The sequence below is a fragment of the Ahaetulla prasina genome, chromosome 2, assembly GCF_028640845.1.
Source record: "Ahaetulla prasina isolate Xishuangbanna chromosome 2, ASM2864084v1, whole genome shotgun sequence".
NCBI lineage: Eukaryota > Metazoa > Chordata > Lepidosauria > Squamata > Colubridae > Ahaetulla > Ahaetulla prasina.
Genome location: NC_080540.1, coordinates 266294409 through 266320086, shown reverse-complemented (window position 1 = coordinate 266320086; position 25678 = coordinate 266294409). Strand labels below are relative to the sequence as shown.

General features: G+C 39.8%; 1 protein-coding gene across 6 annotated transcripts in view; it reads left to right on the top strand.

Moving 5' to 3' along the window:
* The first annotated feature begins 9526 nt into the window (after positions 1-9526).
* The window catches only part of VCAN (versican), a 111105-nt gene continuing 94953 nt past the window's right edge, over positions 9527-25678 (top strand). For 2 of the 6 annotated variants that reach the window (XM_058169631.1, XM_058169630.1), the window contains exon 1: positions 9532-9880. The gene's annotated coding sequence lies outside the window, so the exon portion shown is untranslated. Of the gene's footprint in view, positions 9881-10291; positions 10364-25678 lie in introns of those variants that run through there. The other 4 variants (XM_058169632.1, XM_058169633.1, XM_058169628.1 and 1 more) reach the window with 3 other exon arrangements.

Genomic DNA, 25678 nt, shown 5'->3' with positions numbered 1-25678 from the left:
TCTGTCTGTAGCTTCAAATTAAAGGCATTCTTTGTATAATCTAATTACAAACTGAATAAATTAAATTTAAATGCCATTGTGTTGAACATGGCACAAGCTTACATCTCTCTCTCTCTCTCTCTCTCTCTTTCTCTCTCTCTCTCTCTCTCTCTCTCTCTCTCTCACACACACACACACACACACACACACACACACACACAGAGAGAGAGAGAGAGAAATATGAAGAAGAGAGTATATAACCTGGAACATCCTTTAGGTGTATTTTGCAATATTCTCTATGATGTTGGTATGGCACATATATTCCAACAATTTAGGGTTATTGCTGATGATAGGATGGATAGCATTATGTTCCCCTCATCATGTTCCTTTTATGGGGCTTAATTCTCTAAGAAATTTCCATCCAGTATTTTAAATCTATCCATAATTTAGTTGAGTGAAGTGTAAATAATAATTCAGAGAAGACTACATGCAACCACTTCTATTTTCTATAGTAAATCTGTCAGGTTTTGTCTTTTGCTGATCATCATTATTTCATACCAGAATAGAAAAAGCAGAGCTTTGATTTGCCATACTGCTTGCCACTTCAAGCCTTGAATTAATGAAGCTACTTAATTACTCTTTCCCTCCCATGTTGACTTTAAGTTGAAAGGAGAAACGACAGGATACTTGTTCTTGTGACAATTGTTGGACGTCTTTTGTTCTGCAATTATCATAAGCATCTGGAATATCTTTTAGGCTTAATTTGCACGAAAGGTCTCTGTGATGTTGGCTTGATGACTCACATATTCTAAAAACTGAGAGTTATTGCTGATATGGTTTTCTAAGTAACTACTTTGTGGTGTAATGCCTAAACCATGGTATTTTTGATAAAGTACAAAGGAAAAAGAAAAATAGTTTAGAAGCCATCTAAATTAAATTAAGGAGATGGGTAGATAGAATGTTGTCAGTTTTACTCTTAAGGTCTGGATCTCATCTGCCGGAGGTCAGAGGTGGGAATTTGAAACAGTCTTGTGTGATGACAGCTAGGAATTTGGTTTGCCTACTCTTGGCGACTATTAAATGTTACCCCAAAGTGGTTCTCCAAATGACAAGTATGGGTTACCTGCAGAAATCTTTGAAATCATGACAATACGTTAGACAAAAGGAGATAAAATACTAGGAAGAGTAAGATTGCTATTTCTGGATCTGCAGAAATCTAGGCAACCACAACATAGTACCAAATGATACATATAACTTTTCTGCTATTTATTGTTTATCCAGATTTTTGTACTCTATGATGCATTGCTTTAAGAAAAAATATTTCTAAAGCAGATGTACTATAGGTGCAGGAAATGGTGGGTAGATACCATGGTCACACATCATACCAAGTTAAAACATTTGATTTTGGCTTAGCTCATTATACAGAACCTGACATTATGTCTTGAAAACTAGTAGATACAGCACTTGAAAGTAGATACAGTACTTTCTATTCAAGATGTTTTCATGTGAATCTGTTCTTTGGTTTATACATTTTTGGTGGTTCAATGTCAAAATGTTACTTTTTCATTATTGGGACTCTTGCTGGAATACCAAAATTCAAGAATAGCATAGACTGCTTCAGATATTTAATATAGACAATGTTTGGCCAGATGCCCTCAAGAAGCTTAATCATTTCCATACTGTAGCAATTTCTACCAATTGCTTGCCATTTTTCCCTGGTCTACCTGCAGAACCATCCAGAGGGCAGTGAAAAGACAAAAGACAATTCCATCTCTTCAGCCTAATCTCTGTTTATTTCTTTGAAGGAGGAATATAACATTCCATCTTGAACAATGCCAATGTAAAGTAACCTATACAGTACACCTAATCATTCACACCATACAGATGAACCATCATAGATTAATATGGTTCTCTTCCTACAATGTCTTCTAATATTAACCTATTGCGATTGTGGGGATGGTAATTCCTTATCAGTCTCCCTTCCGTCATACAAAGCTGACTTCTTTGCATGAGCTATCTCCTCTTTATTAGCCCATTAGAATTTGTCATTCTAATTCTGCTGTAGTTACAAAGATAGCAAGCACAGGGCAACATTCCCACATGGTGGTTCTTTTTTTCAAGAAGAACTAGAATTTATCTCAAAACCTAAAAGGGCAGAGCAGAATGATTTAAAACAGAAGTCTTCAACCTTTGCTGTAAACAAAGTCACCCTCGCCAAGAAACAAGTGAGACCTTCCAACTACAATTAAACAAAAACAAACAAAATCTAATCCAAACACAAGGCCAAACGAATCAGTGGAAAAATTAAGGAGCACGGTGTGCTTGTAGAAGGATGGCATATTGGCAAAGAAAGATCGATTGCCAGCTCTGATAATAAACATCACTGTGGGGATGAGATATAAGATCAGGATATTTTGAGAGAGCCTGGAGTCCCTGTTCAATTGCTTGATTCCATAGAGGTTCATAAAGATGATAGAAATTTTCTGGGAAAAGCTTGCATTTCAGTTAATAACTGCACTTCCTCTACATTACTGTTTAAGGGCTGAAAATTCCTAAACCTCAGGGGATAACACCCCTGGCTAGAAAAGCTATAGATGAGTCTGGCAGAGAAAGGGAGGAAGTTAACAATTACAAACGTATCCTTTTGTAGAATCCTCTGTAAGCAGGGGGATTAGTGAGATTTCTTTCCTAACTTCTGCCCCTTGTCCTGTTTACTGACAGGTAAACATTTCTATGGAAACTCAGGAGATCATTTATTCACCCACCAGTTAATCATAAGTTTTGTGCATCAAGCAGGCTAAAATGGACTTTTCAGAAAACGATAAGCTCCCAAGCCTATCCATGTCCACAATATTAGAGTAGATTTGGGAACAACTAAATGCTACTTTATAAAAAGAGTCTAAACCTTACATGCAAGGATTTGTGGTGGCTAGTATTATTTCATAAATTTTTATTGAGCCTACCAATAGCACATATAGATGTAAATGTATTCCTTGGAAGGGCCAGAGTCCACTTTTTAGTACCTGTTTGTATTAAGTTTTTTTTTACAAATACTTCTAAGAAGTAGCAAATTACCCTTTTTATTCTGATGATCTGCTGATTGTATACTATTGAGAGCAAATGGACAGTACCTGTTGAAATGGAGCTGATTAGGGTACTCCATCTTCACATTTATAATATAAGCATGTTATTATAAATGTATAGGCATTCACTTATGGCCTCAGTAAGCAGTTTTATATTTAAAGGTACAGATTGCACACATGCAGATATATTCACCTTTTTAAATTACTATCTTTATGTTTTATTACAATTCTCATCATCCATATGTTGATTTGGGTAGTAGTCTCACCCATGGTCATCAGGTTTGAGAAGGAATAAATAAAAAAAATATTTCTGATACTACCCATTCTTCCATTATCCTCCATTGGTATGTGATGAATTTTGACCTACTGATTTTGATAGGTGAATGATAGCCTAACTAGTTTACAATTTTGCATACTTATCTACGTGGGTGCATTTCTAGAATTTGTCTTTAGAGAAATGATTATTTAATATTCTCACAAAATTTAAAGCAGTTGGCATAACAAATCACTACTTTTAAAATATTTTTGTGACATTACATTTTACTACTAATAAACAACTCTCTATGTTAAGCCAAATATATTGAAATTTTAATTCTTCTTCTCCAGTGTCATAGTGAAACCTTTAATATTGTTCATAGGAAAATCTCAAGTATGATGCTTGGGTGCATATGACAAAGATGAATAGCTTAGCATGGCTGAATTCTTACACACATTTATTAAATATTTCTGTACTATTACATATACCTTTTATTAAGGCAAAATAGCAAATATATACTTTTAAAAAACTAAGTACACATTTCAGCAATATAAGTCTGACAAAGGACAAACAAAATATATTGCAAAGCATAAAAACTTACATCAAACGTGTTTGTTGCAATTGTGCTGCCTTTGCCAGATATGTGGACGTCAATTAGGAAGAATACACTTTCAATATGTGGTAAACTTGCAACAGAGGACTGCAGCCAAAAGCAGTGGATTTACCAGACAGTGCTTATAGACTGGAAAATGTTCACCTTCCTTTTATATAAATTGTGCAAGGAAAGCCTTGTATTGTAAATACAGCAAACATGCCTGTGATTGTAAAAGGAGCATTCAGATTTTAGCCTGGAAAATCTCTTCTTTAAAGGGACTAATTTACGGAATGATATTAGACTAATTTCTAAAAGTTTAATTTGTAAAATGGGCAGTTTTAGAATTCCCATTGCAAGAGCCAGTTTAGTATTGTGTATAGTATAGTACAGTACAGTATAGTACAGTACAGGATAGGATAGGTTAAGGCATTAGGATAGAAATTGAGAGACTGTGATTTCCAGTCCTGCCTTAGGCATAAAGCCTGTTGGGTGACCTTGGGCCAGTCATTTTCAGCCCGCCTTATGAAGTGGGCAATGGGAAACCACTTCTAAAATCTTCCCAAGAAAACTACAGAGATTAGTTACCAGGAGTCAGCTCTGACTAAAAGGCAATAATGAAATGATGATGATAATGATAATGATAATAATAATTTGAAAATGAGTATGCAAAACTACTGTGGGATTTCTGAATACAGACTGATAAAGTTTTGGAACACAATTTGAGGAAATGACAGGTCTGAAAGTAAATTGGTCAAAGTCAGAATTATTGATGGATAGTAATGGTAATGAGTGTGAGAATATGCAAGAGCAATTTGGGATAAGGATTAAAAATACATTGAAATATTTGGGTATAGTGCTTTCACTCAAGGTTAAAGAATTGAAAAAACTTAATTATGATGTGGTGATTAATGAAATTGAGAAGAAGATAGACAAATATAAAATGTTAAAGTTGTCTTGGTTTGGTAGAATTGCAATGTGTAAGATGATGTTGCTGCCCAAGTTTAACTTTTTATTCGAGATGCTACCGCTAAATTTGACAGAGAAAGATATTGAAGGATATCAGAAAAAATTGGATAAATTTTGTAATGGTGGGAAAAGACCTAGATTAGTGAAGAAAATGTGGTATCAAAATCAAAAGGAAGGTGGATTAGGAATCCCCAAATTATTTAATTATTACTGTGCGTATGGTATCCGGATAGTGGTAAAAATATTTAAAGGTGAAGATAACTATTGGAGAGACTTAGAGTTAAGGGACATCATCATCATCCTATAAAAGCTGGGCGTACTGCAGCTGGACAACATCAAGCATGGGCAAGTGAAAAATGTGGTTAGCCACGAATACATACAAAGGGTCAGGAAACTTCTAAAAAGCAAACTGAATGGCGGTAATACCATCAAGGCTATAAATACCTGGGCCATACCCGTCATCAGATATACTTCTGGGATTGTATACTGGACACAGGCAGAGCTGGACAGCTTGGATAGGAAAACAAGAAAACTGATGACCATATACTATGTGCTGCACCCGCATAGTGATGTCGACAGGCTATATTTACCCAGAAAAGTAGGTGGCAGAGGACTTTTGCAAGTGAAGCAGACAGTCGAAGAAGAGAAACATGCTCTGGCAGATTATGTGTTGAACCAGCTTTGATGGAGGTCAACAAGAGGAAGCTGCTAAAGTACAGCAAACCAAGTATCAATATAGAAAAACAGTAATGCAAACTTGAGTTGACAGCTGGTGCAACAAAGCGCTGCATGGACAGTTCCTTGATAAGATCCAAGGAAAAGTAGATAAGGAAAAGACCTGGCTATGGCTGACCAATGAAACACTGAAGAAAGAAACAGAAGGCCTGATTCTTGCAGCCCAAGAACAAGCCATCAGAATGAATGTAATCAAATCCAGAATAGAAAAATCTGTTGATGACCCCAAATGCAGACTCTGCAAAGAAGTGGATGAAACCATTGATCACATATTGAGCTGCTGCAAGAGCTCAGACTGACTACAAACAATGTCACAACACAGTTGCTCAGATGGTCCACTGGAACTTGTGTCACAACTACCATCTGCCTGTGGCAAAGAACTGGTGGGACCATAAGCCTGAAAAAGTGATCGAAAATAAGCATGGAAAACTACTGTGGGACTTCTGAATACAGACTGACAAAGTTTTGGAACACAATACCCTGGATATTACGATTGTGGAGAAGAAAAAAGTGTGGATCGTTGACATTGCCATACCTGGTGACAGCAGAATGGATGAGAAACAACTTGAAAAACTCACCAGATATCAGGACTTGAGAACTGAACTACAGAGACTCTGGCATAAATCAGTGCAGGTGGTCCCAGTGGTACTCGACACACTGGATGCTGTGCCTAAAGATCTAGGCAAGCACTTAAAAACAATTGGCACTGACAAGATCACCATTGGTCAGCTGCAGAAGGCCACCTTACTGGGATCTGCTCGCATAATCCGCCAATACATCACACAGTCTTAAACGCTTAGGAAATGTTCGACTAGTGATTAGTGATACGAAATCCAGCATAGTTATCTCGTTTGCTGTGTATACTGTCAATTTGTGTAAATAATAATAATAATAATAATAATAATAATAATAATAATAATAATAATAATAATAATAATAATAAGTCATTTGAAACACAGCACACAGTTGTCAAGAGCCAAAGTGTACAGTTTATTGATATCGCTGTACCAGGAGATGCCAAAGTCAAGAAAAAGAATTGAAAAAAATTATGAAATATCGCGATTTAGTCGTTGAAACTACACGGCTATGGATGAAACATGTAACAGTGATATCCATTGTAATCAGGGCACTTGGTACCATGTCCAAGAATTTTACAAAACACATCAAGAAATTGCAACTTCCTGCAATAACACCAGCGGAACTGCAGAAAACTGTGCTGCTCGGAACATCAAATATTTTAAGAAGGTACTTGGTTGATACCTAGGATGCTGGCAGCAATCCGTATCAACCATTAGCACCAATCAATGGTACTTGTGACACATTTTTAAATGTTCAATTGACTGAGTTTCATGTTTAATGAATAAAAGAGGTAACAACAACAATAGATTGTAGGTTACTATGAAAACACTGGATCATTTATATAGCACTTTATACATAATTTCTATCCTGGGGCCAATAAAGAGTACATAAGGCTCCTAACTGTTTAACTTAAACAATACCTTGGGATGAGCAGTAGATACATTCAACATATACTGGAAAATTGATTTTCCCCCTTATTAACTGTTTTCTTGAGAGGCAGTGAGCAAAATAGATAAATAAATCCTGGAAGCACTATGAATTCTAGATTGAGCATATTAATCATGGCACCTTTCCTCACAATATGCATGGTCTGGCTTTGAAATGTTTATCTTTATTATTTGGATAATATTTGTACTTGCAATTATTTAATTTGTTTATTGAACATTTGCATTTTGTATTAAACTGATTGTTTTTTATTGCGTTGTATTGATTATGTGTATTGGGAGACCTTGTTTAGCGACCATAGTTGAGACTGGCAGCTTGGATGATCAGTGAAGCAGTTGCTAAGTGAAACCACAACTATGTTTGTAATATTTTCCTTTGCTTCACATTTATAACTTTTTCTACTAAAATTATAAATGTGAGGCTTGGTAACAAAGTTACTTTTTCATCACTATCATAACTGTGAATGGTTGCTAAATGAGACAGTTACTAAACTGACCCTTGTCAGTTAAATCATCTGACTGTAACTAAATTTGTAACTTTATTCCCATAACTCAATTATGCTACCAATCATTACCTGAGTGATGTAGTTAATGAAGGAATTGTGCAAAATTGGTACAATGTGGATAAAGAAAAAAAAAACGAAATGTGTGTGTCAACAGGATTACTATGTGAGGCAAGCAGGCAGATGGATATATGGATGGATGAAGAGTTGATGACAGATAACTTTCAATCTGTGATAGTCAGTCATTCACTTTCAGAGGGCCAATCATTCTGTTCTGATGATGATGGAATAACCATCCCATCTACTTGGAAGACAGACAGTAGGGAACGGTACTCTGTGTTCATATAAAAATGTTCAAGTGGTCTTTTATGCTCAAAAGGAGACAGTTGAAATATATGGTAAGTGAACTATAATCTGGGTCAAAATTAAAGAGGACAATTGAATATTGTGCTTTGTTTGACTTTATACAGCTCAGCTGGGGCTGGAGCTGTCTTGAATTCAAATCTCCATGAAATTTAATTGTCTCCAAATGATGAAACAGAGTTGAAGTAAGGGTCAGAGGAGAATATTATGGTCTTTAGAAGAAAGAATATAAAACATATGCAGACAGGAAGGGACAGAGAAGTAGTTCAGTCTGTAAATCCCATTTTGCAACGGAGGAACCAATTCAGGTTTTCACCTTCTCCACTTTCTAAATGAAATGGCTCAAGTTATTATATTGCCTCATGGGGTGATGCTTATGTATCCTATTCTAAGAAGTCAGTTTGGTCCCGCTTGCTGGCTTGCACTCCAAGTGCAACTCATCTATGGTGGCAATTAAAGGTTGCAGCTTTTTACAGACCACAGCGAAGCAGTCTAGCTCTTGTCCTTTGCATCTCCTGCCACACCCTGCCTAACCATATGGATGGTCTTGCTTCTTTGATCACGTTTTGCAGCCATCCCCAAGACAGGGAGCCCTCCTTTGCTGGCCCCAAGCCTGCTTTTAACTCAATTTTGGAACAAAAGGAAACCACTTTCAGATGTTATCCTCAGGGCCATGTCTTTCTTTTCTTTGTGGAGCCACTGCTCCTTGCTCCCAGGGCACATACAACTGAAATGAAAGAAAGAAAGCATTGCTTCTGAAGGACCATGTTGTAGAGAGAGCAAAAGGCTCCAACACGGGATAGAGAAATATTGGGAGTCAAGTTACAAGCCTGAGAGGAAGCGACTAACAAGAGACTTCAGACTTGAGGAAGTCTTTGGCCAAAATGCTCTTTTGTTTTGGCTACTTCCACTTTCACCCTGCCTGCGGTTCCCACATTATTATTTTGCTGTTGTTTCAAAAATAATCGGAGTAGGCGACCATCATTTGTCCTTGGGCTACCGACTTGCCAGACTACTGGTTTTAGCCCCGCTAAAACCGGCCTTCGCTGAACGTTGGCTGGCTTTCAACCATCTTTGGAGAGTTGGTGGGGCGGCTCAAAAAGGACCCTCGGCACACCCGCGGTCCCTCTCACCTCGCACACTTTTTTTTTCCGCCGACAATCACAAGGAGGAAGCCCCCATTCACAGCTTGCGCCCCGATTTTCTCCTGTCCCAATTTTTGCCCTTTGAAGCCTCTTGTTGTCCCTGGGGAGGAAAGCGTGATAGACGCCTATTACCCCTCCCTCCCTCCCCACCTCATGTGGTGCCGCGGCGGCGTCGGGGGTCTGCAGAGCTTCTCGGGAGATTTTGGGGCTAAGGGGAGCGAGGAGGGGTGGGAGAGGAGGAAGAAGCCGCCGCCGCCGTCGCCGCCGCTCTCCCGCTGCTGCCCCTCGTTGGCTCTGGGCTCGGTCTTGGCGAACCTCGGCGGGTGTGCAAGCAGAAGAGCCCTCCTCTCGGAGAGGCAAGGCAGGGCCCCTCCTCTCGAAACGCTGACGGGACCCGATATAATCATGATGGGTGGTGAAGTCCGCATTTGAACTTGCAGGCAAAGCGCGCTGGGTGCTTCGTTCTGCCGGGAGCTGCAGCGCTTCTCGCGCCCGGGTGGGATCAGGTGCTCGCCGCCGCAGGAGAGAGGGCGCCAAGAGAAGCCCCCGAAGGACCCGTTTCCCAAGTGGCTACTAGATAGGGGGACTTCGCCCCCGAGGGAGCCTCTGGATTACCAGCCATCTCTGATTGGGGCTCCTCTTTTTTTCCCTCTCTCTCTCTCTGTCTCCCTCCCCTTTCCTCCCACCCCCCTTTTTCTTTTTGGCAGTCTCTGCAATAAACTGCTCTGAAAGGTAACTATACCACCCTCCCTTCTATTTTCTGCTGGTCAAGTGAGGGCGGGCGAGAAGGAACACCTAAGAGGTGGCGGGGATTACTTGTAAGACAAAAGAGTTTGGTAAAAGCGAAGGGGTTGGGGAGAAGAAGAAAAAAGACCTGATGAGGATGATTTTGAAGGCGCCGGCTCTTTCATGCTTTGTTTCATTCGTACCTTTGGAGAAGGCCAACGCTTTTCGCGGAGAGGCAGAGTGTAATGCACAATATTGATTGGGGGGGGGGGGGAGAACAAAGAAAAGTGGAAAGAATGGGGAGAGAGAGAGAGAGAGAGAGAGAGAGAGAGTGGCCAGGCAAGAGTTCTTGAATGGGAGGCAAGGTAGGGGAGTCCGGCGGCTCGGAAACGGTTAATGGCTGGGAAGGAAGCGTCTTTTAGGGTTTGGAAGACACAAAGCGGCTCCGGAGGGAAGGAGGTGCTGGGAAGCGGCGGACTTGGCGAGCAGGTTCGGCTGCGGGGGCTGAGCCGGGCGGTGGAAGCCGTGGAGTTGGTTTGGGGGATTCCTGGAGAACACTTGGTTCTCTTTTTCCAGGCTTGGCCGCGGAGATTTCCTGGCAGAAAAATCTGGGGCGGAGAATAAGGGGGGAGTCGGGTCTCCTCTGACCATAGTGACCAGGGGGGACCGGAGGTGGTGGGGAAGATCACAAAGGTCAGAGAAGAAAAGGCGTCGCGGATGCTCAACCATCCCAATTCCCTCCCTTTGCTTCCTTCGCCTCCCGGAGAAGCGCTGCCGGTTTTACGGGGATCGCTTCCATCGATCACTTTTGGGCTTTGTTTTAAGAATGGGATATTATTTAAAAAAAAGAAAACTTGCCGGGAAAGCAACCCATGAAATTAAGAGGGAAAAAGCCTTTGGGAAGTAAATCGCTGTTGTGACAAACTTTAGCACTAACGTGAGGTCCCTGCAAGGCTTTTCTGCGAGGATTGGGTAACCCATTTCCACCCCCCACCCCCGTCGCCAATTTTATGTGATTTCAGGCTCCAAGTTCGAAATCAGTTGTTCTTTGAAATAAGTTGCGAGAAGAGAAAAACCTATTCATTCTATATCTTATCTATCCGTCTATCTATCTGCCTATCTGTCTGTCTGTCTGTCTGTCTGTCTGTCTGTCTGTCTGCCTATCTATCTATCTATCTATCTATCTATCTCTATCTAATCATCTGCCTAGGTTACAAAAGCTAATGTTGTTTAACTGACCTACTGATCCAGATTGCAAAGGGCAACATCCCGGGAGAGAGCAAGTCGCTTCACCCCAAAATGAGTAAGACTTGGCTAGCTAGCAATGAATGCAACATGGAAAAATCGGGGTGGGTGTGGTGGTTTGGCGGGCGGGCGGGGTGGGAACAGGGGGAAAGGGGGACTGCGTTTCTTGTGAATCTAAATGTGTTGGGAGCATTGTTTTGTCTGTCTCGGCATGTTGCTGCCGAGTCGGGCGTGGGGGTTGGGAAGTGAGAAAATCTCCCTTTCTCGCCTTTTCTTTCGGAGCGTTTATCTCAGTTTTCCTGTGCGTGGCGGCAGCCAAGGAGTTCTGGGCTCGATCTCTTTGGCGGGCTCCAAATGTTACGGGGGCGGTGCAGGGGGGAGTGTCAGGGTTTTTCTACAGGAAAAGTCTATGTCATCGCCAACTAATCGTCTTCTCCATCCCAGCTGCTTTCTTCTAGGCAGACTCTTCCCCTTTCCCCAAACGCTGAGAAACCCTAGGGTTGGGTTTTCTCTTTCTCTCTTTTGCTTCCTCCCCGCTTTAAAGCAAGCTGGAGAATAAGCCCCCCCGTCCTGCCCCGCCCAGCGGCTGCGACACACCCTCTTTCCTTGCAAACAGGCGGGAGCAATTCCTGCCACCCCGAAAGAGATCCGCGAAGGACACCGCCGCGGGAAAAACCTCCTTTCTGTTGAGTAAATGAATGGACTGGCCGCTCGGAACCAGGCGGCGCGTGCAAAAGCCTTCCCAGGTCAAGGAGCTCCGGCGCTTCCCGGCGCCGGTGCTTCAAAAACGGGGGACCCGGGAAGGAGAGTCGTTTGCGCTTCTTAAAAAAAAACACCTCCTGAGTCTTAGGAAGTTGGAAGGGACGGGCGCGTCTTTGCGCAGTTCCGCTGCTCCCTCTGCTGGAGAAACTCTAAAGGTCGAAGGCGTGAAGGAGATTCAGTCACGTCATAGGCAGCATCTTGGGAAATTTCTTACAAGGAGGAAAAGTTTGTGTCTGCTATTCTAGCTGACACAAAGTTTTTGTTACTAATCTAGTTACTGAACCTCATGGTATCAGCCACGAATGGCTAACGATCCACTTGCCGATATTTTTTCTGCTTCCTCCGAGACATTTGTTTCTTTTTTGGGAAAGGGGAGTTTCGCGGCAAACTAAAAAGACTGTGTTCACACAACGCGTTTTAATTTCAGTGAATAATTTAGCTGTAGCATTCGCACAACAGATCACGCTTGGGTTAGTTTAACCCTAGCCTTTCTTAGCCTCTTTTGCGTACAGATCTTTGATTGGCTTGTGATTTTAGATACTACCTCACCCCAGTTATGGGTTGATTTATCAATTTAGCATCGCCTTACGAGCAGGTATATTTTGAACGCAAAGAACAAGCCCAGATTCCCAGGATCTATATACTAAGTTCAAGCCCTGATTATGTGGAAGCGACATGAAAGATGTGTTGAAGTTCTGGCTCAATATGCCTTCAATTTGGGATTTACTTGGGCCACGAAACTGTTCTTAAAGTGCTCTGTTCTCTCCCTGGGCTATAGCGCCAGCGCTGGCGGGAAAAGAGGTACAAGCATGTAAGGAAGCGATTCTGTGCAAGCAGGGGTAGGAATTTGCCCTCTGCTTCCCTTCCGTCTCGGAAGCCGCCCATTCCTAAAGACAGGCTACTCTTTCTAGCGAACTTTGGGTACTTTGCCCATCCACAGGGTTTTCGAGTTGCACCGAAAACCTAGCAGGTCTGTAGCAGCCCCGTAGTTATTAATCTAAAGGAGAGGGAGAACGTCCGTGCTGACTCCTTTATCTGCCCTGATTTTCCTTCATTGTAACACCCAACTGGCTGGCATTTTTAAGTTCCCTGACCTCCCATGTTACGGGCCGGTGTCCTCAACGAACTCTTGGATCTTTTTTTTTTTTTTATAAAAAGAAGTGGGGAAGGCACGCATGGTTCTCCTCAAATAAAGGGTTAGTTAGGCGGAATGGCTCCTTCAGCTGCCTCTGCTGTGAGTGATGGGGAAGATTATGTTCCAACAGCCACGTTTTCCTCTTTCCTGGAGAAAGAAAAGCCTGTTCCCATTTTCGTCCATCGTGGGGGAGGGGGGGGAGGAAAGGACGGGAGGGAGGAGCGTGCCCACTCCACGTCTTTCTCTGTGTGAAAATATCGTTTGGCTGGTGAAACGAGGCTCCCGCCCCCGGAGACACAGCAGGAGTATAAATTTGCCAAAGTTGCTGCCCCCCTCAAAAAGATTCCCCAGCGCGGGTTTAGGAGGCGTTGGCTTTCGGAACTCATTCCCGCCAGTCCTTCGGAACCCCCCCCCCCTTTTTTTTTTCTTTCTCTCCCCAGTGCGCTCGCAGCAAAGCAAGGCGCTCCCAACAGGCGCATCCCCGGGGCTGAGAAAGGGAGCTTGGGAGGTCTGGTCCTCCGGCAGCCACGTGGACGTTTCATCTGGGAGGGAGTCTGGATCCTTTGTCCTTTCTTCTCGTCCTGGTGTGTGAAGTTGGGAAGTCCCGAGCCATTGGCCTGGCGCCTTTTGTTTGACGGAGACGAAGTGTGAGCGCGCGAGAGAAAAAGAGGTGGTGGGAAGAGATTTGAAAGGGAGGAAGGGAGGGGGGATGCGGGGGAGGTTCTGGGGTTTGGCATCCCGACAACTTAAGGAATACATTAAGATGGTGCTAGCAGTGGCCGCGGGGAATGAAAGGCGGTGGAACGGTGTAGGGAGGGGTGTTCTAGTGTCTGCTTTATTAGCCAGCATCTTCTTCAGTAAACCAAGAAGGAAAAGGATGAATAACAGAGTTGGAAGGGACCTTTGGAGATCTTCTGTCCAACTCCCTCAAGGAGGAAACCCTATATCATTTCAGACAAATGGTGGTTCAATCTCTTCTTTAAAATTTCCAGTGTTGGAGCATCTACAATTTCTGGAAACAAGTTGTTCCACTAATTGATTGTTCTACCTTTGAGGAAATTTCTCCTTAGTTCTAGGTTGCTTCCCTCCTTGATTACTTTCCATCCATTGCTTCTTGTCTTGCCTTCAGGTGCTTTGGAGAATAGGTTGGCTCCCTTTATGGCAACCCCTTAGATATTGGAACACTGCTATCATGCCACATGAAGACTAGCAGGGAACTCTTGGAAAGACATTTCTAGGATGAAAAGGTGTATTCTGGGCTTTAGGGACCTTCAACAATGAACTGGCCTGTCTCAAAGAGACCATGGGACATCAATGGTTTCATAAGAGCTCAACCTCCTCAGACCATCAGCATTCATAATAACTGAATACAGAGGCAAACCAAATGCTGCTGAGTCAGCACAGAATATAAGCATATATCTGGCATGGCAAACTGTTACAAAGATCACCCAAGAGGGGTGGGGGAAGATAGCTTTCCCATTATTAAATTATCTAAAGTGGGTTGAGAGATTGATTTGGCCTCAAAGTCACTCACTGAACTCATGGACAAGTTGGAATTGGATTTGGGAGATCATATCTATGCTTTCAACACTACCTGACTTTTAAAAGTATATGCCTCCAGTAAATGCCTGGCAGTTCCAACTAGGTTCCCCCTTGATTATATCTTGCAATGTCATATTAATTCAACTTCATGACCTTCAAACAGGTTGCCTTAGAATTTTCTTCATCTCCACCCGGTACTAACAGACTAGGGAAGCTGCTATAGCAGAAAAAGGTGATAACAGTAAATAATTTGTTGTATCATATGTTCATGTCCTATTCTTCTTCTTGTGCCATATCCATCATTGGCGATCATGTTGGTGATCATATTGGTGATCCTATTTTTATCAATAGCTGCACAAGAAAAAGCGCTGTTGAGTTTTATCCAAACCAGTCCCTTAGATTTTGAAGCCATTATGATGTTCTGCCTGGACCTCTTTTCCTTTCCCTGGAGTATGGCAAAATATTTATGTACTCTATGAGAACATTTTTTCACTGTTGAATATAAGTATTGGTATACTTTCATAACTGTTCCACAATAAGTAATTAGTATGTAGACCAACAGAAAACAGAGACGTCACTTTTCTGATTTTCAAAACAGTTTTATAGCATCTTAAAAATTAGTACATTGTTGTATAACTTTCATGTTACTATTTGTAACATCTATAAAATATGTTATGTAATAGATAAGACAGACACATGACTGGAGCTGTAAAGAGTGGAGTCCAGTTGAAATACAGAAAAAAACAAAAATTATAACCAGCACTTTTAAGTTAAGTTCAAGAACACCTTATTCATAAATGTGGAGGTCAGGCCCGAGCCCAGACAGACAGTGATATCCAATTAAGTTCAATCCTTATTTGCTTATACTTAATGGGCAGGTTTTCGCCAAGTTAAAGATAAAAATTTATTACCTAGATATATCCCAAGGAATTCTAGAGTGTGGCTACTCTGAACCTTGTCCTCCTCCTTCCTCCAGTTGTGGGCTGCACAGTTGCCAAAACTCTCCACTGCTTCTGCAGGGGTACATTTCATCACAGTTGAGGACATGTCACTCTTTTCCCTGGTTTTTTTTTTTTTTTAGTACTACTTTGGTTATCACAGTTTGAACAATACAATAACTTATTTCACATAGGAAGATGGACAAAATACACGACTCCTGGTGTTATGGAAGACGAACACATATATAGACAATATTTGTTGAGGGGTTGTTCGTGGTCTTTTTTGTTCTTGCAGACATTTCATTACCCAAACTTGGTAACATCATCAGTGCACTGAGGTTACCTAATTTGGCTAATGAAACATCTGCAAGAAAACTACCAGGCTCAGAGAGCACCAAGGATCCCTCATTTCAGTCCTGAACTACAAATATTCTCCTCTATTGATATAGTATTTGTTGTCTGAGTGAATAGAATAGAATAGAATAGAATAGAATAGAATAGAATAGAATTTTTATTGGCCAAGTGTGATTGGACACACAAGGAATTTGTCTTGGTGGATATGCTCTCAGTGTACACAAAAGAAAAGATACATTCATCAAGAATTCTAAGGTACAACACCTAATGATAGCCCTAGGGTACAAATAAGCAATCAGGAAATAATCAATATCAATATAAATAATAAGGCAACAAAGGTCGTACAAGCAACAAAGTTACAATCATACAGTCATAAGTAGAAGGAGATGGGTGATGGGAACAATGAGAAGATTAATAATAGTAGGGGGACATGAATTAGGGTCTGGACTATTGCTACAGGTATGGTGTATTTGTTTCTCTGATATACTAGACTAGATAGACTAGTCTGCTGCTAGTGAGTAGCTGATTTAGACTTGATGGCTACCTATTTATCAGCTTAACATCTTGCCTTTCCTCCAATAGCTTCAGGCAGATTATATGGGGATGCTCCTTCATGATTGACTAGTCCAGAGGTGTCAAATTGGTGGCCCAAGGGCTGGATGCGTCACGCGCAGGCCATGCCCACCCCAGCTCCGGAAAGGAAAAAACATCACGATACATCACATGATGGCAACATGATGCCGCGAGTTTGACACCTGTGGACTAAACCAAAGTCAACTAAAGAGCTTTCATGACCAGGATAGGATGAAACCTTGGTTTTCTGATCCTTGTCTACCACTTTTAACTTTGCACCATGTTGTCTCCTACATTGCTTCTGTATTGTGTTAAGCATAATGTGATTGGCTTGATTTTAATGTAGCATAATTCATAACCCAGCCATTTTGAATTAAATGTAAACAATGGCTTATTGTTTGATGTAAAGCATAATGGACACTGCAGAGATTGATAAACAGTAGCTTCCTCTTTTCTGTTTCATTTCCTTGACACTTAGAGTACAAGAGCATCACTGATTCTAATTTTTGTGGGTCTCCCTCAACGGGTAGGGTTACACAATGATGTTATCATATTATTCTTTTACAACACTGAGTTTCCCTGTAACATACTTCTTCATGTTAGCCTTATTAAAATAGGATTTAGAATAGAGCCTAAAATTTGTTATTTTTTGAGACATTTTTAAAGTGCATTTTGCCCCATTTTACAACCTATCTTGCCATAATTGTTAGGTGAATCACTAAAGTTGTTAAATTAGCAAAACATCTGTTAAGTAAATCGTGCTTCTCCATTGATTTTGCTTGTCAGAAGATAGATAAAGGTGATCACATGACCCCGGGATACTGCAACTGTCATAAATATGAGTCAGTTGCCAAGCATTTGAATTTTGTTCATGTGACCATGGGGATGCTGCAATGGTTGTAACTCTGAAAAACAGTCATAAACCACTTTTTTCAGTACTGTTGTAACTTTGGTCACTAAACTAACTGTGGTAGGTCGAGGGCTACCTGTATTATGGCTTGGTATGGCACTAACACCAAGGGTGTCAAACTCGATCGCTTCATGTGACATATCATAATGTATTATGACATTATTTTCCTTTGTGGAGTTGTGGTGGGCATGGCCGGCATGTGATGCATCTGGCCCATGGGCTGCCAGTTTGATACCGCCAGTACTACACTGTCCTTCCAGTATCATCCAGCACTTAGTAATGTTAAACCAAACAAGAGAATGATCATAGAAGTATTGAGATTCATACCCAGGACCAATGGGCATTGCTATTAAGAAAAGAACTTCCTTGTCAATAGGTCTTATAGATGTCCTATTTTACAAAAAGCAGTCTTGTATTCATGATACTGCCCATGTCTGTAAAACTTAAGAACCAAGAGACTAGAAAACCTTGAAGTGATACATTACCTGTTTACCTCTTAGCCCAGGGGTCTCCAATCTTGGCAACTTTAAGACTTGTGGACTTCAGCTCCCACAATTCCTCAGCCTTAACTCCCAATTCTGGGAGATAAAGTCCACAAGTCTTAAAGTTGCCAAGATTGGAGACCCCTGTCTTAGCCAGCAGTCAAAGCAATTCACAGAGTTCATGTGGTCAATGTTTTTTCCCAATATCATGAACCATGTGGCCTTTTACTACAGTAAGTTGCAGCAATTCTTTCTAAATTTGCAATTGTTGAGATCAAGATAGTATGCAATGACCCACATAAATTCTCTTTGCTAATATATTTCCAAGGGTTTGGTTTGCCTTGAAATGATTTTTTTAAAAACAAAATTGATGGAGGCTGAATTGCTAGTTGAAAAAAAGGTGTGAAACTGGAGTGAAAGGGAATTGTGCTTGTGTTCTGCTATGTCTTTGCTTAGTTCACCTAATTTTATTTTTCTGATGTTACTTGGAGATTGTCCAAACATTGCTGTATTAGCAGGAAGTATGACATAAGATTCTGGTCCCTGTATAATGTGAAAACCACATCAAATTTACATCATTCTGAAAATACCAACTTTAACATTTTTTTCTTACTCTGAGCCAAGTTTTTCTTCCACAAACATTATCTTATTAATTAGATATAATTATATCTAAAGTACATTTTAGGAGCGATTTTATACTTTGCACTCAATCATACTTTGATTTTAGTGCAGTACATGAGCTCAGCTTATGCCAATACATAATCTACCATGGACCACTAATAGCAGCTTATTAAGAACACATCTCATTTCTGCAGATCTAAATAAGCAAAACTATTATAATGGACAGCAACCTGGTTGGTGCACTGTATTTGATTTATTGAGTTAAAAAATGCAATCTGCTTTATAACCGGTTCGTGTGATCTATGTCGCTGGGGCAGGTGTGTGATTTTATTATATTAATTTATTTGATTCTTTTTTATTAGTTTTATTGTTTTAAATGAGGTTTTATAAGTAAAGCAAGTCGCTATGTGCGAATGGGTGGCGATATAAATTCAATAAATAAATAAATAAACTACATCTATATAGCACTCATGGGCTTTTTGGTGTGGGACAACTTTTTTTTAAATCCACAGAATATAAATAATGTAAATTTGATGGGGGAAAAACCAAGCTAGGAACAAAACGATGCTTTTGTGGGGCAAATGTGGGGAGTGGCAGCGTAATCATTTGAAGACTCTGCCATGTAGTACTTGGATCACTACAAGTGATAATGAGTTAATCAAGAGACAGTGATTAATTGAATATAGCCCAAATTAACCAACTGAGCAGCAGAACAATTAATCAACTGGCAGTAATATGGTAAAACTGGCAAAGTTAATTAAATGGAAGACAGAATATTTAAGCAGTAAAATTTATAATGCGCCTAATCAGTGTTAGGCAATTAATGATCCATCAATAATCTAAAAGGGGTGAAGATGATGTGATGATGAATAATAGAGTGTATGAGTACATTACATGATGTAGTACTCCAAGGAGCTTATTAGTTGAATACAGTTGGGAAGTACTGCCTTGGTGTCTCTTCCCATGAAGTATAGGATCTATTGTTTTTTTTCTTCAGCTTCTCTGAAAGCATGAAATCAGAGAAACAATTTCAGCAACTTGGATTGCAATTTTAAGTGTATTTACTTGGGACCAAGTTTAATGGAACTGGTTAAATATGCTTTGAACTACACTATGCCAAATTTATGGGAGCTAAATCTCCAGAAGATACAACCGATATTAGCATTGCAAAATAAATCCTGAGGGTGTTAAATGTGTGTGGAACAAGGAATCAAAATATGTGAGGGCCCAAGGTGGCAAAGCATGTTACAATCTTCCCCTTTTCTTAATGCAGTAAGTCAGGGGTCTCCAACCTTGGCAACTTGAAGACTTGTGGACTTCAACTCCCTCCCAGTTTTGCTGGCTGAGGGATTCTGGGAGTTGAAGTCCACAAGTCTTCAAGTTGCCAAGGTTGGAGACCCCTGCAGTAAGCTGTATGATTGTTTCTTTTTGCTAGCAATAATGAAAGCAACTGCCAATTATATTTTCTACTTCGTTTTTTCTCTTCAGTTTGGATAAAACAATATTTAGGCATTAGCAAATACATTTGTTATATTTTGGCAGGTATCTAACAAGACTTTTCCAGTTGAAAGGAGATCTTTAGTCCTTTTCTTATGGCAGCCATGATAGTTGAAAACAAGGAGGCCAGCTGTTGACTGATCAACTTGTTCAGGAAGCAAGAAGCCATTAAATGTATGTTTTTCAAGAAGTCTTAAAAAAAGTAGGAGAAAGAGTAAGGCTCAGAGAAAACTTTCTTCTAAGATACTCACAGCATAAACTTACATGCTTTCATGAACCTGCTTGATCCTCAGTGAACTACAATAGAGACTGCTTGCTCATTCATGCACTGGTGGCTCTGTCAAACCTTATTCTGTTTTCTCCAAGTTGTAAATCAGAAACAGCTGCATTCATGTATGGATGTGAGAAGAACAGTAAATATATTGCAGCCTAAGATCCAAGTAAAATTTTTTTTTTCTGTTTTTGCCTAGTGGCGGTCATCATCTAAGAAACTCTTATTACCCTAAGGTCTTCCAGCTGCATTGGATTACTTCTCAGTTAATCCAACCAACAGCTGGAGGCCCTGGGATTTAGAGTTCAACAGTTTGAAGAACAACAGATCTAGAGGGAACAAACTGGGGAGACTGAGCAAAGGCACTCTTAGTCTAGAACTTTTTATCTGGAAATCCAGCCTGAAGCATATACAGCTAAAGTGACACCATCCAGATATAACTGCTATTAACTAATGGTATTGATTATATGGCCTTGGGAAGTAGAAATGTGAATGTCTTGTCTTGGTGAACAAAAGGAGAATTGCAGTAAACAATGTGAAATTGTGACACTAAAGTAGGTTTTCTGTATTTGAATGCTATAGGGAAGGTTAGTTAGATCGCATTCTTCATGCTGCTGGAGATGTAATTAAGGGACTAATTATTGATTTGGTTTTCAGCAATTAATGCATTTGGGTCTGATGTCAGCAGGATGGTTAACAATTCTGGCTCAATCATTACATGTTGAAAATCCATATATTCTTGTTGGGTATATTATCAGTATTTTGTATATATCGAGCTGTAAAGAATTGTGGATTCTTCAGGCATAGAGGTGGATAAAAGAATTATTCTGCAATGCTGGAAGTAGAAATATACTTTTGATTTGCATCATTTGACCATTGATATGTACTGCTTGATAAGGTTGATGTTTTTGAAAAAACAATGCAGACTTTTGATGATTCTTTATAAAATAATATGCTGGCTTTTTTTTCTTTTCCCTTTTTCATTTCTACATTTATCAATTTTGAGGTTGGGTTGATTCTTTAATGCTCTTGTGCATATTTTCTTTCATTGACTTGTTTAGCATAATAAAATAAAATATTAGAAAATGATATACCTGGAAAGTATTTAGTCACAGCTTGTTCAGCAAACATAGCCTTATTAAGAGACTTAATGTGTTGCTGTTTAGTTAATTAGAAAACTGTATGTTCTTTGGTGGCTCTTAGACGGCATCCAGATTTCATATTTCTTTGTTTAAACTAGAAGAAACAAAACACCTTAAAGCAAGTTTTACAGGGAGCGAAAATTATTCTTATATTGAAATTAGTATACAATTGTATTGCCTTAATGCTCCCTGAAATAAGGAATATTTTAGTATTTAGTATTTAATATTTATGTGATAGATGACCTTTGGGTTTGGATCCAATATGGGTTTGGATCCAGTATGATGGAGAAAAGGAAGAAGGCTGTATCTAACTAGAGGCCTTCTTATTTGCAAAGTATGCATTGGTTTAAGGTAAATGTAAGAATGGTCTTAGAAGGCACTTTCCTCTTTTGGATTAAAAGAAATATTGGTTATTCCAGTATTTACAGTAGATTGAAAGCCACTTTAGTTGAATTCAGTGTCATTTAAGGTGTGAATACCATGACTCCATCATAAAATATAGCATTGATTTTCTTCATTGTTTTTCACATTTAGTTTAAAGCAGTAGAATTCTAAGGATGAATATTTAATGTGAAATTAATTACAGAAGCTTCAGTTTTGGGGTAGTTTCCCCAATCCCGTGGTGAACATTTAACTATTTGTGTTTTCTCCTGTTCTTGCCAAGATCAATGATGTGGAATAAGAAAATACTAGCCAATTCTGAAGTGGTGAAAATCTGACATATTTTTGGCAAGAATGTAGTAATTGGACTAAATTAGCTTTAAGCAGAGTTCTAGTTTTCTTAGCTGATTTTATCTCTGCCTAAAGAATCTGTAAGGTTTTTATATGCTTATAAAGTGGCAAACCAGAGTAGGTTCATTCCATTTACTTCCATACTTTTAGGTACAGATTTCAGATCCAGAAATTCTGTTACTGTAAATATTCATACAAAAAATCGATAATCAAGAGAGAAGTTTGCTTTGTATTTTGAACTAAATGCAAAAATAATTCAATCTTCAAGCAGTTACAGCACTTCATAAATTCAGAATTAAGTATCTGAAGTTATGAAATCTATACAGGTAGTTCTTGATCTATAGCCACAACTCAGCCTGTAATTTCCATTGCTAAGCAAGGCAGAGGTTATGTGAGTTATGGCCCATTTTACGACCTTTTTTGCCACTGTTGTTAATTGAATCATTGCAATTTAGTGAATCATGGGGTTATTAAGCAAATCTGGGTTTCTTCCATTGACTTTGCTTGTCAGAAGCTGGTTAGGAAGGTTATAAATGGTGATTATATGAACTCAAGGCAGTGCTAAATACATTTCAGTTGCCAAGTGCCTGAATTTTGATCACGTGACCATGGGACTACAATGGACAAGTCCCTTTTTTCACTGCTGCTGTAACTTCAAACAGTCACTAAACAAATGTTTGTAAGATGAGGACTATCTATATAAAGTTTAGGGATAATTCTAATCTCAATTTACCAGAATGGATTACATTTGGATTGATTCATGATTATGTGCCATCATGTTTGTGTCGTTCTTAGTGACCATATAGATCAGGGATCTCCAACTCTGGCAACTTTACGACTTGTGGACTTCAACATGCACTGGCTGAGGAATTCTGGGAATTGAAGTCCACAAGTCGTAAAGTTGCCAAGGTTGGAGACCCCTGATATAGATCACAAACTCACCCCGTCACATTGCCATCATGTGATGTTTCGCAACATTTTTTCCTGTGTGGAGCTGGGGTGGGCATGGCCTGCACATGATGTATCTGGCCAGCGGGCTGTCAGTTTGACACCCCTGATATAGATAGATTTTCTCCAGAATGATCTGATCCCAACTTGGCCTTTCAACTCTTAATGCAGTTTACCCATCACTATTGTAATTGATTCTGTCCACCTTAGTGCTTGTTGTCCTCTTTCATTCCCTTTCACCTTTCCCAGCATTATAATTTTCTGGAGATATCAAGGATTGATTTATAGGAGAGTGAAATGAGCAGAAAAAATAGCCAATTGATTTTAAGTTTTAAAGCCACAGTATTAGGAGATAGCAGTTAAAAAAAACCCTGATATAGGTAGCTGATTACCTCTTCAACTTACAACCACAATTGGAATCAGAATTTCTATTGCTAAGCAAGGTGGCTGTTAAATGATTTTATAACTCTTTTTTTACATGGTTATTAAGTAAAACACTGCAATTGTTAAATGAATCGCATGGTTGTTAAACAAGTTTCCCCATATTAACTTTGCCTATTGAAAGATGGTGGGAAGCATAATAAACTGTGATTACATGAGCCTAGGAAGCTGTGTCAATTGTAAATATATGCTGGTTGCCAAGTGTCCAAATTTTGATCAAGCGATCATAAGGATCTGGCAATGGTCATAAGTGTGAGGACAGGTATTTTCAGTGCTGATGTAATTGCTAATGGTTATTAAATAAATGGTTGTAAGTTGAGGACTACCTATATTTCCCTTTGTTTGCCTTCCCCACACCCTAAGGCAGCTTCTCCCCATAGTGTAATCTTTTCTTAGAGAACCCACTGACTATTTTTGTAATCCTTTTTTGCCATTTCCCAGCTACACAATATTATTCACTAGACTCTTGAGTCCTTTCTATAAGCAATGCTATTTCTTATTCCCTTTCTGTTCTTAGTGTGGATTTTGTCTTTTTCACAAGATCTTTACATGGACTTTTCATTGAAAACACTGACTTGTCCCACACGCACATGATTACCTGAAATAGCCATTCAACTAAGTGGCCTATAATTTCCTTGGATTTTTATTGAAAAATCCTTTGTGGGACCATCAGTCCACAAAGTTGGATTGATGGTCCCACAGAGGAATCAAGTGTATGGTTGCTGGTTACATATTTGGATGATTATAATCCTTTAAACGTCCAAATATATGCCACTAATTAATAAGACAGCTTATTTATTTTTAAAAACCTAAAAATATTAATATAAAAATGGTAGATAGCAAAGAGCAGCTTAAAAGAGGCTTAGCTCCTTTCATCCTTGAGTCTCCCTTAAAATTATACTTGCTGGTAAACAGCTTAGAGCAAAAATAAGTATGCTTCCTTACTATTATTTTTATCCTGATGGAAATGCATGGAACCTTAATTATAGATTAATTCATTAATTGACTCAAACTCATTAATAATTAAGTTATCTTTAGTTGATCATTCCAATCATTCCCAATGGCAGTTGACTAGTCAGCATGAGTTATTTATTTATTTATTTATTTATTATTTAAATTTTTATACCGCCCTTCTCCCGAAGGACTCAGGGCGGTTTACAGGCAGATAAAATAAACTGTACTATTACAAAATAAATACTATTAAAATACCACTAAAAAACTTATTCAATTTGGCCGCAATTAAAATTTAGCAAATAATAAAACCCATTAAAAACCCATTAAAAACCCATTTAAAACCCCTTAAAAACCCACGAATTTAAAAACTAATCCAGTCCTGCGCAGATGAATAAATGTGTTTTAAGCTCGCGACGGAAGGTTCGGAGGTCCGGAAGTTGACGAAGTCCTGGGGGGAGTTCGTTCCAGAGGTGGGAGCCCCAGAGAAGGCCCTTCCCCTGGGTGTCGCCAAACGACACTGTCTCGCTGACGGCACCCTGAGGAGTCCCTCTCTGTGAGAGCGCACGGGTCGGTGAGAGGTATCCGGTAGCAGTAGGCGGTCCCGTAAGTAACCCGGCCCTATGCCATGGAGCGCTTTGAAGATGTTCACCAAAACCTTGAAGCGCACCCGGAAGGCCACAGGCAGCCAGTGCAGTCTGCGCAGGATAGGTGTCACACGGGAGCCACGAGGGGCTCCCTCTATCACCCGCGCAGCTGCAGTTATTGCCCATATCAATTATATCTGGCGTATGACTGCACTGAAAAATATTTTGAAACTAAGCTTTGATGTTGAGCTTCAGGATTCTTAAGGGAAAGGAACTTAGTCATATATAAATGTGTCAGCACAATTTTATCCAAATATGGTTTGGCAGCTTGTTCAGTTTTTCTATAATTTATTCTTTCTTTCTTTCTTTTTTTACAAATGATGGAAAAAAGTGAATAGAGTCATCATGTCATGTTGAAGTCAATTATGAAATCCCATCGACTTGAATAGATTAAGTCATTTACTGACTTTCAATGGAGGTTGTGGGGCACAGTTATAATTTCCAATCACCTCAAAAAGGGCTAATTTGGTTGTTACATTTCTTTGTGAATCATTTTTCCAGAGAGGAATGAAATCCAGATTGTTATACAGTAGATTTTGAGACATGTTTATATGTAGCCCTTTTATGCTCAAAACATTTCCAGCAAACTTCTGTGGCACTTCTATCATAATAG